Source organism: Pholcus phalangioides, unplaced genomic scaffold (genome assembly GCF_987345545.1).
Source record: "Pholcus phalangioides strain wild (caught in Gottingen) unplaced genomic scaffold, Ppha-v1.0 ptg000003l_1, whole genome shotgun sequence".
Classification (NCBI taxonomy): domain Eukaryota; kingdom Metazoa; phylum Arthropoda; class Arachnida; order Araneae; family Pholcidae; genus Pholcus; species Pholcus phalangioides.
The window spans coordinates 32844825-32859295 of NW_028301596.1; the positions used below are offsets into that span (position 1 = coordinate 32844825).

At 43.5% G+C, this 14471-nt stretch overlaps 1 protein-coding gene across 1 annotated transcript in view; it reads left to right on the forward strand.

The window, feature by feature from the left end:
* LOC149088429 (photoreceptor-specific nuclear receptor-like) overlaps positions 1–14471 on the forward strand; it is a 64595-nt gene that overhangs the window by 36757 nt on the left and 13367 nt on the right. The gene's annotated exons all lie outside the window — the stretch shown is intronic.

Genomic DNA, 14471 nt, shown 5'->3' on the forward strand with positions numbered 1-14471 from the left:
CTTCGTAAATTAGAGCAAAAATACCAATATTTTTTCCCATTACCGTGATCCGGGAGTACAGAAGTTACTCTACGCCGTATACGAGTACGAGTTACTTACGAGACCCCGACCCGGCAAATGTGATTCGCTATACGGAGATTCCCAGAGGAAGCATTTACTCTTTCAATGAAAGGGGAAAAATATATATATTTATATTTATACACACACACACGAATATAATGCCATATATGAGTATTCTCAACCCACTGTCCACGATCTCAAATCAAATTTTGTGAAAGTGGGACATTTACCGATCACTCGATTCGTCGGATATATCCAGAACCTTAAACTGCCAGTGGCACATTTACAGAGCACTTGAATGCCCTGTGGTTCATTTACAGAGCACTTGAATGCCCTGTGGTTCATTTACAGAGCACTTGAATGCCCTGTGGTTCATTTACAGAGCACTTGAATGCCCTGTGGCTCATTTACAGAGCACTTGAATGCCCTGTGGCTCATTTACAGAGCACTTAAGCGGCACGTAGTACAGTCCCACATCACTCAAGTGACCCGCGACTTATTCACAGATCATTTTCGTGATGCCCGGCACAATTCCAGAGTACTTAAGCTGCCCGCGGTGCAGTTCCACATCGTTCAAGTGACCCACAGTATGTTTCCGCATGACTTAAGCGGCCCTCGGCACATTCCCATATCATTTCAGTGACCCGCGGCACAATTACAGATAACTTAAGTGGCCCGCGGCAGATTTTCAAATCAATGAAGTGGCCCGCGCTTTCCTAAAGGTTGAGCACTCTTGGCCTAGAAAGGCTGTAAGCACGTTAGTGAGCGAAAGAGTGACCTAGAGAGCGAGAAGGCCAGATCATTGAGCGAAAGAGTGACCTAGAGAGCGAGAGGGCAAGGTCAGTGAGCGATAAAAAGCATGATCTGGAGCGTATGCAAGTGAATGTCCAAAAGAGTGACCTAGAGAGGGAGGGGAACCAGGTCAGTGATAAAAAGCGTGACCTAGAGAGTGTGTGCAAGCATGTGAATGATCAAAACAGTAACCTAGAAAGTGAAAGACAAGGTCAGTGAGCAACCAAAAGAGCGACCTAGAGCATGTGCAAGCATTCGAATTACCGAAACAGTGTGCAAGAATCTGAGTAAACAAAAGAGTAGGCCTACGCAAGTTTGTGAGTGACCAAAAGAGGGACTTGGAGACCCATACAGGCGTATTTACACTGCAGTGGGGACCAAGTGGACCATTGCCCAGGGTGGCGAATTAGAGGAAGCAGTGGTCATTAGACTAGAATGAGAAAAGGGCGGCAAAATTTATGTAGCCCACCGGCAACTAAATCATAAATCCGCCGCTGGTTGAGACGGGACTGATGTGGAGACACGGGTGGGGGGTTTGGGGATAAAACTATATTGAGAATAACGATTAAATGACTCCCCTAACCATAGTGTACCGAGACCGAGCATCGTGCCGACTATTCGTCGCGGTGTCCTAATTTCGACCCTGGCATCCACAGTGTCGTTGGCAGGCTGAAGTTGAGAGTTCCGACTTTGCGAGATACAAATGCAAGCCGACGTCTCACCACGGAGAACGACAGATCCAACAACTGTACAGATATCCAATCATTAGACTAAACATCACTAACAACTTGATACATAAATGGCAGCACTGTCACGTCACAGGTAAGTGATTGACTTTACTCAACACTTTACCTCACCTGCCTCATACTGCGGTAAACAGTTTTGAGGGGGTCCTACTGGCTCATCTGTTAAAACCGGGTCCAGAGTGGGCAAGTGGGCAATGGGGGGGGGGGGAATGATTGATAGGTAATTAATAGATAGGGGTTGTATATATGCCTATTAATAGGTAAAAAATTGGTCTATCCCGAAAAAAACGGGCAACACATTGAACCTATACAATTAAATGCCCTTCCTGACACATCACCCTGGGTCTGCGCCTGGTTGAGACACCACGGTTACCCAAGGACGGAGTTGAACAGGTGCGGAGGGTGCAGTCGCACTGGACCGCTAAATTTTAGGGGCCGCAAAACGGAATAAAAATACTTCGATTATATTTTGACTTGAACGGCATATAATTCTGTCCAAGACAGAGAACATTCAGACATTGAACCCTCTGCCCTAGGATTTTGACAACCACCCCCTTTTCCCCAGCCAAGAAGGAGCGAGTTAGGGTTGCAGGTAGATCTGGTGTCCCGGGCATTGGACCAGAGGAGGAGCTAAAATGTTTCCTTTAACTACTAATTCATTATTATCCGGCAAAATGTCAAAGAGGGATAGATAGGTTAAAGATAGGCAAAATGATTGTCCTGGCTGAAAGAGTACCTAGTTACGACCCTGGGTAGATGACTGAATCTCCAGGCAGAAAACTGGCAGCCCCACTGTGGTTCCTAGCATACAGATATTTTAGAGAGTAGTGGTTCGCAACCACTTTCAAAATTTAGACTTGAATGCATTTCAAAAAACTGGCTATTTTGAAATGTTTTTATCGTACATATGTTAATAGATATGTACAGTCACCTGTACAGAACGCCCGAGTGGCGTGGTGGTAAGATGCTTGTCTATCACTGTCCCAGGTTCAAACCCAGAGAAGAATATCGATGAGAAATTTTCCTCTGATATGAGCTTGAGGCGACCACCAATAGATGGCACCTGCGTTTCCAACCCAACCCATTAATGGCAGTAAATGGTAATATAGCGATATGGCCAGAGTTGGTGTTTGGTGAAGTCACCTGGTATATGGCGTCCACGTGCCTCAGAGCCAATAGCCCTTATAGTGGGCATGTCTGAACGTTCAGTGTCCCACAATCGACTGACGGTTTTCAAAATGGGGCAGCAAGGAAACGGCAACAGGCATTAAAGTCGGAAAATTTCGTCAGGTATTAAATTTCGGAATATAAATATGCGAAGTCAGAAATTTCGGACACACGTCATTCAGGGTTTTTTTTTCTCCTAAACCGAGCACAACTGAGATGTATCGCTGTGGGCAATTTACTACCGTGTGAGTTGTGCCGGAAGTGTAAGTGTGTGTACCTAACAGTCTGAGTGTGCATTTAGTGTCGCGTATCGAGTTTTTCAGTGCTGCCATCTATATTCCTGAAGTGTAATGACTGAATATTTTTACTTTATGTAGGCCTGTTGCTCTCTGTGGCGAAACTTTTACTTTTAACTGGGAGATCGGCTCGCATTTGCGCCTCGAAGTTGGGAACATACACACTATTCAATTCAATTCTATTCATCACGTCAACAAGCTTACATTGCGCAAAACGAAGAAAACCCATCCAAGGGATCGTTGTCGATCCATACTGGTGGACACAATCATTGTTAGGTTAATTTTCAAGCATGAAAAGTAAATAATAATAATAAACTAATCATAATTAGAAAAATAACAAACAAAACGCAAGAAACAATCTATGAATATAGCAGATACGCGCGCGCGCACACACATATACACAGGCAACCATGGAAACCAACTTCAGCTGCTGACCGCTACTGTGGTGAGGTTCGAACCCGGGTCCCCGCGATGCGAGTCCGTCAATGTTACCACTCCACCATCACAGCGGCATCGTTGACCAGGTTGCAAGGGGATTTATAGTTATTAAAATAAAGAAATTGCCTTTTTATACGGACACCCTGTCCCCAAAAACCCAATTAGAAAGTTGTCGCTCTGTTTCCTCTTGAGGCCAACAAAAATAGGAACTTCCCGTTTCTGAGTGCAATATTCACAGAGATATTTGAAAAAATCGGAGCAAAGTTGGGAAAGAACAGCAAAAAACTAACGGGACAACGCTTCTTTCCCGACTATTCTCCGATTTTTGAATTCAGATATCTCTGCAAGCGTTGCACTGAGGAATTTGAATTTTTTTTTTTTTTTTTTTTTTTTTGGCCTCAGGAGAAACAGGGCAACAACTTTTTAATTGGGGTTTGAGGACAGGATTTCCATATAAAAGTTGATTTTTTTATTTTAATCCCCCTTATACATCCCCCTTGCAACATGAAGTACGTACCTGAAATTCTCGACTTCGCACATTTATATTCCGAAAGAATGGCTAATATGTCACCTTTGGGGCCGTTCAAGTATTACGTCATCATCGATGGGGAGGAGGGGGTTTCCGATTTGCTGACTTTTGATGATAAGGGGGGGGGGGGTTCGGATAATGCTTACGTCATCAACCACCCTTTATGAAAATATAAGTTAGGATTCAGAGGGGCAGAGCTGATGGCTCTTAAATTTTGCTGACGGGGGAAGGGGTCAAAAATGGCTAAAAATTTGATTACGTAATACTTGAACGGCCCCTTTTTTTTTGCAACCCCATTTTGAAAACCGTCTGCCGACACTGTGTATATCAGTCCTTTTTTGGGGGAGGGCTTAAGGGTGAATAACCTTGAACGTTTTTGACGCGAATGCATTAGGGGGGCTTCACAAAAATGAGATCTGGTTGAAATTTTCGAGAATTGGCCTGGTAGGGCCTCAGAAAAATCACTTGGCCGGGGGATCCCCGTGATGCTCTTAAGACCCTGATTATAGACAGGCTTTTCTTCGTAAGCTTTGAGTTAGTTTGTAAGCTGACAGCCAGGATCTACCAGGCCAGGCTTCGACTTAAATATCTCATTCTGGTGACTGGCTGGCAGCAACGTGTGTTCCAATCACGCCCGAAAATAGGTAAGCCGGGAAACGGATGTTTTAAGAAGAGCAAGAGAAATCACGCATTACTAATTTCCCAAAAGATCCAATTATTAGTTTCAAAAATAATTATAAATTCATTGGGAAATTCGTTTGTACTCGGTAGTTATTCGATTCGGTATTATGCGCAGAATTATTTGATTGGAATGAAAGTTATCTCAGAAAATAATTTCTCGCTCGGGGGATTTGGCACCGGCTGTACCCCCGTGAATGAGTGTATGGGACAATATCACTTCCTCAAACATGACCAGAAAGGATTCCGGCCACAACACGTATAAGGAAAACTTCAGCTCCTGCATAGACTTTTTCACTATGGTCAGTGGCATTTCGTAAAATTCCCTTCATAAACCTCCATGAGGTCTCGGACGGTGATCCCGAAAGAAAGAAAAAGACTGGGGGTTCCCAGTCTTTCAACGAGACCACTGTACGAATCACAGACTTCATCGACCCTAGAAAGTTCAGAAACGAAATGCTAAAGCTTCAGGAATCGGTCGGTAATACCGGCCGAAGCCATTCACCCACAAAGGGTCTATGGTAGTACTTCTATTTGTATGGTGATGTATGGTGATTTGTATGAATAGGAATTCACATTGTTTCCCGACTGGACTGTTGAACATCCGTTGCGATAATGAGAATCCTGGTATCATCACTGATGAATTCAGAAAATATTCAATCTGAAATATGGAGTTACATGGTCTCAATTTTATATAGAGTGGTTTTTATTTATCTATATATCTATTATTATTATTATTATTTTATTGTGTCTTGCCCAATCCATTGCCATCAAAATAGCTATTTACTTGGAACCCTCTCCTGGGTTTCGAAACCCAACAGCAAGCGTGTGTAGTGTGTATTGATTTTTCTATATACACTGCTCAAAAAAATTAGGGGAGCACATGGTTTTAACAAAATTACGCAAAGATGTATACCGATGAGTAACATAAAATGAATCATCCATAATTTAAAGCCTAGCAGGAAACGGAAGAAGAAAACTTCATATGCAAATCAAAGTTCATGACGTCAAAAACCAGAAAAAGGAGATAAGGGCAGAAATCGGGATGTTGCAGAAACGTCTGTTTTACTGCCGTAACTGTGAAATTCGATTGCGCAGTATTTTTTTTTTTTGAGACAAGGTGACTTGAGGATGTCTCAACAACGTGATTTACCGGAATCCATGGCATGGCGTGTTATAGGCAGACTGGAATCCGGGCAAACACAACGTAGTGTCGCAGCCAAGTGCTCTTTACAGACGAGTCCCGATTCAGTCTGGAGTGTGACACCCGACGTGTTCTGGTATGGAGAGACAGGGGCACTCGAAATAACCCCGCATTCGTTCATGAAAGGTCACAATACAGACGAACTGGTTGGATGGTATGGGGTGGAATCAGCATAGGCGGACGTACGGACCTTCATATCATTCAGAATGGCACTTTGACGGCCCGAAGGTATGCAGACGAGATACTGCGACCTCATGTCATCCCTTACGCTGGAGCCATTGGAGATTCCTTTGTTTTCCAGGATGATAATGCCCGACCGCATAGAGCTCGTCTGGTGGAGAACATGCTTGAAGCTGAAACAATACAGAGTATGGAATGGCCAGCGTGCTCTCCTGACCTGAATCGGGACGACGCATTGCTGCGCGACCAAGGCCGCCTGTTACTGTCCGAGACTTGCAGATTGCACTTCTTGAGGAATGGAACAGTTATTCCCCAAAGTCTGATCGATAACCTCATCGCATCCATGGCAAACAGGTGTGCAGCAGTCTTAGCTGTTCGAGGAGACCACACGCCCTATTAAAACTCATGCATCATGTCTAAACAGTACTTTTTTTTATCGTTTACATGTAACCAAATTGTTGCCCTAAATCATCTTTTCATGTTTTTTCCATATTTTCAAAGAATTAAAGCTTAATTCCAAATTTTTTTTTACGTCTTTTTTCTGTATTGCGCATTGATACGCGTGTACTATCCATTGTATGCCAATACGTGACTGTCTCGCACGGTGTTCTTCACTTTTTTGCTTGCTCCCCTATTTGTTTTGAGCAGTGTATATAGAAAAATCTATATTGTGAAAAATTGATTTTTGTCGAAACTCACCAATAACAGCGCTATAGGCAGCTGCAATGTTCAGTGTAGTGAAAAAAACATTGCTAAACTGAAAACAAATTAATTACGTGAATTGGAAATTGAAAATTTCAGACCTTTAGAATGAAGAAAAATCGAAGAATTCAAAAAGGAAACAAAGTCGTAGCCAATGTCTAAGGGTCTCATCGGAGGTGGGGGAGACACCCTGACATTGGCTTAACACAGAACGTTTCTGAGAGCATCTCTTGGCCCCCAAAGCCTAAATAGATGCTCTATCCCCCGACGTTCTGTTGTAGTACCATTGAATTCAAAAAATCAAAATAAATAGCCAAAACGAAGTTTTTTTTGTCAAGTTGAAAAAAAGCAAAGTCGCAGTCAATATATAAAATATATACAGAAGGTGCCAGGGGCCACACAGAAGTGTGCAAGGCCTAACAATGCCGTTGAAAAATTTAAAGTGAACAGTTATAGGTATTGGTGTGAGGAGGAAGTAAGTCCAAAATTTAAAAAAAAGTAAAAATATATAATTAGTCTAAGATGTGAATGTATAGCAAAAATTTTATACTTCCATCTAATTGTTACGCTCTTCTTCCATAATGTTACACTTCTATTGTAAGCAAATTATACATTAAATGACTGTGACTGTCATAGCAATCTGCCGCAACGTGGTAGGATGACCATTCTTGAACGTTTTATTACAATTCTTTCTCCGTTGGAAAGCACCCCGTTTTCAAAAGGAAGAAGACTGAGTCACATCACATAGGTTTGTTTGCCTGAGCAGGGCGTCTTCACGTATAGGCCTGTAGCGACCTCTACTTGAACTTTCACGGAACTTTCACTGTCGATTGCGGAAAAATAATGACGTCGCACTTCGCAATTTTCTGATGCGAATATTTTGTTACCTAGCAACGCAAGTTGCGATAAAAAATCGAATGTTTTTCTTCGCAGTCGGCAAGCAACCATTGTCATGTGATGTCTTTCATTTTTATGTGTCCGTACCAAATTAAACATGTATTATATAAAACCTTCTGATTGTTATTATATTTAATAATGGAGCTCAACAACCGGTCCTACAGATAGGTGCCTACACACCGGTGCCGTGCATCGGTCCCTAAACTGGGTACCAAACTGGCGACGCCGGACGTGATTTCGAACAGCGCCATGATTTCGAACAGCAAGCTTCTCAAGGTAAGCGAGTAATCGTTTCCTCCGTTCCAAATGGACAATCCGCCGAATGTCGATCGCGTCGCTATAAAGCCGTCTTCAATTTTGAGAAACAATCCAAACTTGTGGTTTATCCAACTAGAAGCACAATTCTGGATCGCAGCGATAACTGCCGATGCTACGAAGTTCAACCATACTATCGCTGGTATCGATGCCGATATTTTATCGAAAGTCCAAGATTTAGTTCTAGAACCTCCCCAGCAGAATAAATACGACGCGCTGAAGACACGATTGATTCAGGTTTACGCGGAGAGCGAATCATCGAAAATCCGTACGCTACTGCAAGGTTTAGAACTAGGAGATCAAAAACCATCGCATCTGCTTGCCCGAATGCGTGAGCTTGCCGGACGTAACTTTAGTGATGACTTGCTGAAATCGTTGTGGTTAGCGCGACTCCCCGCTAACGTCCAAGCTATACTAGCTGCTTCGAGCGAAGGGCTTCCACAACTCGCTTCGATAGCAGATAAAATCGCTGAGTTGGCCATTCCAAATATCTGTTCAGCATCCGGTCGACCTGAGAACGCAATCAGCCAATCACTGGAGCAACAAGTCGCAGCTCTGACCAAAGAGTTGAGTGAGCTGAAGGCCGCTATTCACACTTCACAGCGACAGCCTAGACCTCGATTCCGTCATCGAGAACGGTATTCTCGCTCGCGATCCTACAGCCGAGCCCAATACAAACAAGCTAAAAATGGCTTCTGCTTCTATCACACCAGTTTCGGAGCTCAGGCTAAGAAATGTCAACAGCCCTGCTCCTTCAAAACCTTACCGGGAAACTAATAAGGCAGTCGTCCACCGGCCAAGGCCACGGCTGCCAATTCGTCGACAGAGTCATACTGGCCGATCCTTCCACCAACTGGACTTTTTTGATCGACACGGGCGCTGATGTGTCAGTCGTCCCGCGAACTGTCGTCAATACCCACAAGAAACCCGAGAAGTTGATTCTTACAGCCGCCAATGGTTCCTCTATCTCAACTTACGGTACCAAACTTCTAACATTGAATTTGAACCTCCGAAGGACATTTGCTTGGCCATTCATCATAGCCGACGTAACCCGACCAATTATTGGTGTAGATTTTCTATCGCATTTTAACCTGTTAGTCGATAGCAAACATCATCGCCTCATCGATGGAACGACCTTGCTATCCACCACTTGTTCCATTGCCAGAAATATCGCAGCTCCATCTTTTTGCTTGAACGGTATCGATCTATTATCATCGCCATATCGGGATATAGTCAAAGAGTTTCCTGATATTCTCCGTCCACACATCCAAAATAAGAAAATTAAAGAGCACAATATCAAGCACTTCATTGAGACTACAGGTCCACCAGTTTTTGCCCGACCTCGACGGCTTTCCACGGAAAAGTTGAAAGTTGCGCGAAAAGAGTTCGAGTTCATGATGCAACAAGGACTTTGTCAGCCTTCGAAGAGCAGTTGGTCTAGTCCACTCCATCTAGTGCCAAAGAAATCTGGCGACTGGAGACCGTGTGGAGACTATAGAGCGCTAAACAAAATCACAGTTCCTGATCGTTACCCGATTCCTTTCCTCACAGATTGCTCGCACATTCTCCACGGAACGACAATATATTCCTCAATCGACCTGATTAGAGCGTATCAACAAATTCCAGTGCACGAGCCGGATATTCCAAAAACAGCAATTACTACGCCGTTTGGACTCTTCGAATTTCCGTATATGACCTTTGGATTACGCAATGCAGCGCAGACCTTCCAGAGATTCATGAATACGATCCTACAAGGATTGGAATTCGTATTCTGTTATTTAGACGATATCCTGGTAGCTTCTCCAGACGAGCAAACTCATCTCCAACACTTACGTGAAGTATTCAGTCGACTTGACGAATACGGACTGTGCATAAATGTGCCAAAATGCATATTTGGCGTCCAGACCATCAAATTCTTGGGATATGAAATTAGCAAGAATGGACTCAAACCGTTATCCGCCAAAGTAGATGTCATCAAGAACTTTATGCAACCCACTTCCGCCACTTCCTTGCGCCGATTTCTGGGCATGTTGAATTTTTACCACCGGTTCATACCTAAGTGTGCGAACCTGCAGCGACCACTCACCGCTATGTTAGCAGGTCATGCGAAAAACAGCCGGAAACCACTCAATTGGACTCAACAAGCTTCACAAGCCTTCACCGATGTCAAGGAAGCGCTATGCAACGCCACCTTGCTCGTTCATCCAAAGCCAAACGCGCACATTTCTCTCGTAGCAGATGCATCGGACAATGCCATCGGTGCAGTGTTACAGCAAGAGCATGACGGTGTGATCCAACCCCTCAGTTTTTTCTCTCGCACACTCTCCCAGTCTCAAGTAAAATACAGTGCGTATGACAGAGAACTTCTAGCTATTTATAGCGCAGTTAAACATTTCAAATGCCAGCTAGAAGGACGTCATTTTACCATTTATAGTGACCATCGTCCATTGATGTATGCCTTCAAACAAGACCCGAACAAAGCTTCGCCTCGACAACTACGGCAATTAAATTACATCGCAGAATTTACTACTGATATCAGGTATATTCCCGGACCAAACAATGTAGTTGCTGACACTTTGTCACGCATCACAACTATTGCTTCTCCATCACCAATCGACTACGATGCGATTGCCGACTCTCAAGGTGACGATGAATTACGTGAACTCCAACAAAGCTCATCATTGAAAATCGTCAAACTGCGTTTGCCGGACAGTAATATAACGAAGCACTTGTTTTGTGACATTTCTACGGGACACATCCGTCCTTATATTCCAGAATCACACAGAAGACAAGCTTTTGAATCACTCCATACGCTTTCTCATTCAGGTATCAAAGCTACTACCAAGTTGGTTTCTCAACGCTTCATCTGGCGCAACCTCAAAAAAGATTGTCAGGCGTGGACTAGAGCATGCATTGCATGCCAACGTTCTAAAGTTCACCGACACACTCGTTCCGCTCTGGCCGAATTCAAAGTACCAAACAATAGATTTCAACACATCAATCTCGACATAGTTGGCCCATTGCCATTATGCCAAGGCTCACGGTACCTCCTAACGATAATAGACAGATATTCCAGATGGATCGAAGCCGCACCTATGCCAGACCAAACTGCCGAAACAGTCGCCAAAGCCCTAATTGCGACCTGGTTTGCCAGATTTGGCATACCACAGAAGATTACCACAGACCAAGGAAGACAGTTTGAGAGTCATCTTTTCCAAACCTTAAGCAGATACCTCGGATTCCAACATCACAAGACGAACGCATATCATCCTCAGGCGAATGGACTCATCGAGAGACAACACCGATCTCTGAAAGCTACCCTAAGATGCCGAATCCAATCCCATGCAGCTTGGGTTGACGCTCTTCCATTAGCACTACTAGGCCTGAGATCCGCAGTGAAAGAAGATTTAGGATGCTCCTCCGCCGAAATCCTCTACGGATCACCATTGCAACTGCCTGGCGAGTACTTCTCCGCAATACCAGACGTCAAACAATCCGATTTCGTCCATCAACTTCAAAAACTAATGCGTTCAATGAAACCCATACCTACAACAACTCACGGATCTACGCCAACATATGTTCCTACATGTCTACAATCCGCATCTCATGTCTTCCTGCGTAACGATGCACCACACTCTGCCTTGCAACCAACGTATCAAGGCCCATTTCTGGTCAAAGATCGACGAGATAAATTCTTCGACATCGACTTCAACGGGACATCCAGGAGAATCTCCATCGATCGGTTGATCCCAGCTTTCTTAAGTGACCAGCATACCCAAGTGCCTTCGACGTCACCCGTCCATCCAAGTACAGTACCAGCAACTGTGACTCGTTCCGGTCGTCATGTCCACTTCCCCGACAGATACTCGACCACGACATTTCGTTGACACTAGGGGGGGAGTGTGTAGCGACCTCTACTTGAACTTTCACCGATTGCGGAAAAATAATGACGTCGCACTTCGCAATTTTCTGATGCGAATATTTTGTTACCTAGCAACGCAAGTTGCGATAAAAAATCGAATGTTTTTCTTCGCAGTCGGCAAGCAACCATTGTCATGTGATGTCTTTCATTTTTATGTGTCCGTACCAAATTAAACATGTATTATATAAAACCTTCTGATTGTTATTATATTTAATAATGGAGCTCAACAACCGGTCCTACAGATAGGTGCCTACACACCGGTGCCGTGCATCGGTCCCTAAACTGGGTACCAAAGGCCCATAACTCGGGCACGGCTCGAGGCCTCAAATGCAAGGAGGGGTCCAGTCTCAGGGTAATGAGATGTGGGCACTATTATTTTAGTGAGTGAGACAAATTCGTAGCATATAGATACTTTAGCCTGGTACTCCCCCCACCCCCCCGAATATTATTTGGCCCATGTTGCTGCTTTAACGGCTCTGCATCTAGGCGCAGTGAATGAATGAACGCCAAAACTTTGTAGCCGGACTAATCCCGTTACCGAGATCTCTTCCAGCCCATATTCGTGGCGGAGTCTGGAATCTAGGCTGTATTGAGTAAGGTTTTTGATTGGAAAAAATTTCATTAAAGCAGCAGTATGAGGGCTTCGTATTTTTTGTCGTGAAACATCATAACAACTTTAGGCAACATGCCGTAGCACATGCCACTGCGCCTATAGTTAAGGCGGTATAGGCGCTTTTGTATCTCTTCTCTGAAATGAATTGGGCAAAGCCAATCACAGTGATTGCAAGAGCAACGTACACGAAAAGAGTTTTTTTTATTTTTTACTTATAAAAACTTTTACTTATTATTTTTTACTTTGTATATAATCGTTTTTTGAGGCCTGGGGGACCCAGAGGATTTGGGGGGGGAAGCATGGGCGCAGATGTGGGGGGCATTGCCCCCTCAGCGTCAAAGGTGGAGTCAGCTGATCTAATGTATACATGAATTGACATCATCATCGTGCCCCCCAGACTTCCAAGTCTATCGCCGCCTATGGGAGGAAGACACTCATATTTCCGGCACAACTCAATCGGTTGTAAATTGCTTAGGGCTCAATGAATGAATGGTGAAGACATAAATTAAGTGATCTCCAATTTTCTTTTTGAGCGATCAAAAATTACTTAAGACAATAGGCGTTAATGCCCGCAAGCTTATTTCAAAATTTATCTTTTTTTATGACTTAAAATACAATCAATATAGCTTCGAGAAAAGCTAAGTGCCCGTGGGCTTTGTTGAAATTTTTAATACAGCACTCGCTATGTTATAATTCCGTAAGTTTTGCAAGTGAAAATCTCTTGTTTGTCTTTTTATCCTTTTAAATCTTTTTTGGTTGTTCATTTTAGTTTTAATAGATGGCAGCACAACATTTTAGCGTTTAATTTCACACTTGATTGTGCCAGTGATGGTAACTCGTCGAAAATTTCCCATATTCGTGGAAAAAACTGGCCAAAATTGGTCAACATGGGAAATTTCTTGGTGTTTGCGGGAAATCAAATTTTGAGAGTTAATCAGACGAAATAATTTTTGATGAAAAAAAGTATAAATGCAAAACAATGTTTTTCTAGTGTACTTGACTACATATTTTCACCGATAGATGACAGCACAATTTTCGGAATGTATGGGAAAAAATTTAGTCGAAAGGGAAATTTTCGAGGGGGAGAGAGAGAAATTTTCCTTAATACTTTTTCGGCACTCACGACGGGGCTTGGTCGATTCCCCTCAAAGTAAGGAACAAAATAATATAAGCCTCAAAATAAATATTGCCCTCAACAACCTAGAAGGGTTTGGATTTTCAATGGTCCCGCAACGGATCGATTGCCTCAATCTGATTTTTGTCATCGTTTGTTATGGTTAGGGTTACCAACCGTCTTCCTAAAGGAGGACATGCCCTCCTTTTTTGATGTCATTTCTAGCATACTCCTACGTTTCGGAAAATTTGTCCCTTCCGTCCTTTTCAGGTTCCCGGAATTATTTTTCCCCTTACTTTGAAACATATTTCTTCATTGATATGTGTGTTTTTGTGGGGTTTTCCCCCACACGCATTCTCCAATAGCCGTTGAAATTACCAGAATTTTTTCTGTTTCTGCTTTTTTTTAGCAGTTCTGTTTTAGAGTTTGGGAAATTATTGTTGTGGATGTCATCTATTGTGAAATTAAAATAAGTTACGTCAGGACCGCAACTAGATGCTTATTCACCCGGGGCAAGCGCGCATTTTGACGCCCCCTTATAATGTTGAAAGAGTGATTTCAGAACGAAATTTGCGCCCCCTCGGGTCCAGCGCCCGAGGCACGAGAACCACCTGCTCCCCCTCTAGTTGCGGCCCAGAGTTGTGTCACTAAAGGTGCTTGCGCAGGTGTCCTCCTTTCTCAGTTTGCGAACCTGGTAACCCTATTACAGGGCCGGATTAACCATTAATCATATTAAGCACGTGCTTAGGGCATCAGGAGGAAAGGGGCACCATGAAAAATGACCAAAGTGTATATTTGTTTTAATACACATTTTTCCT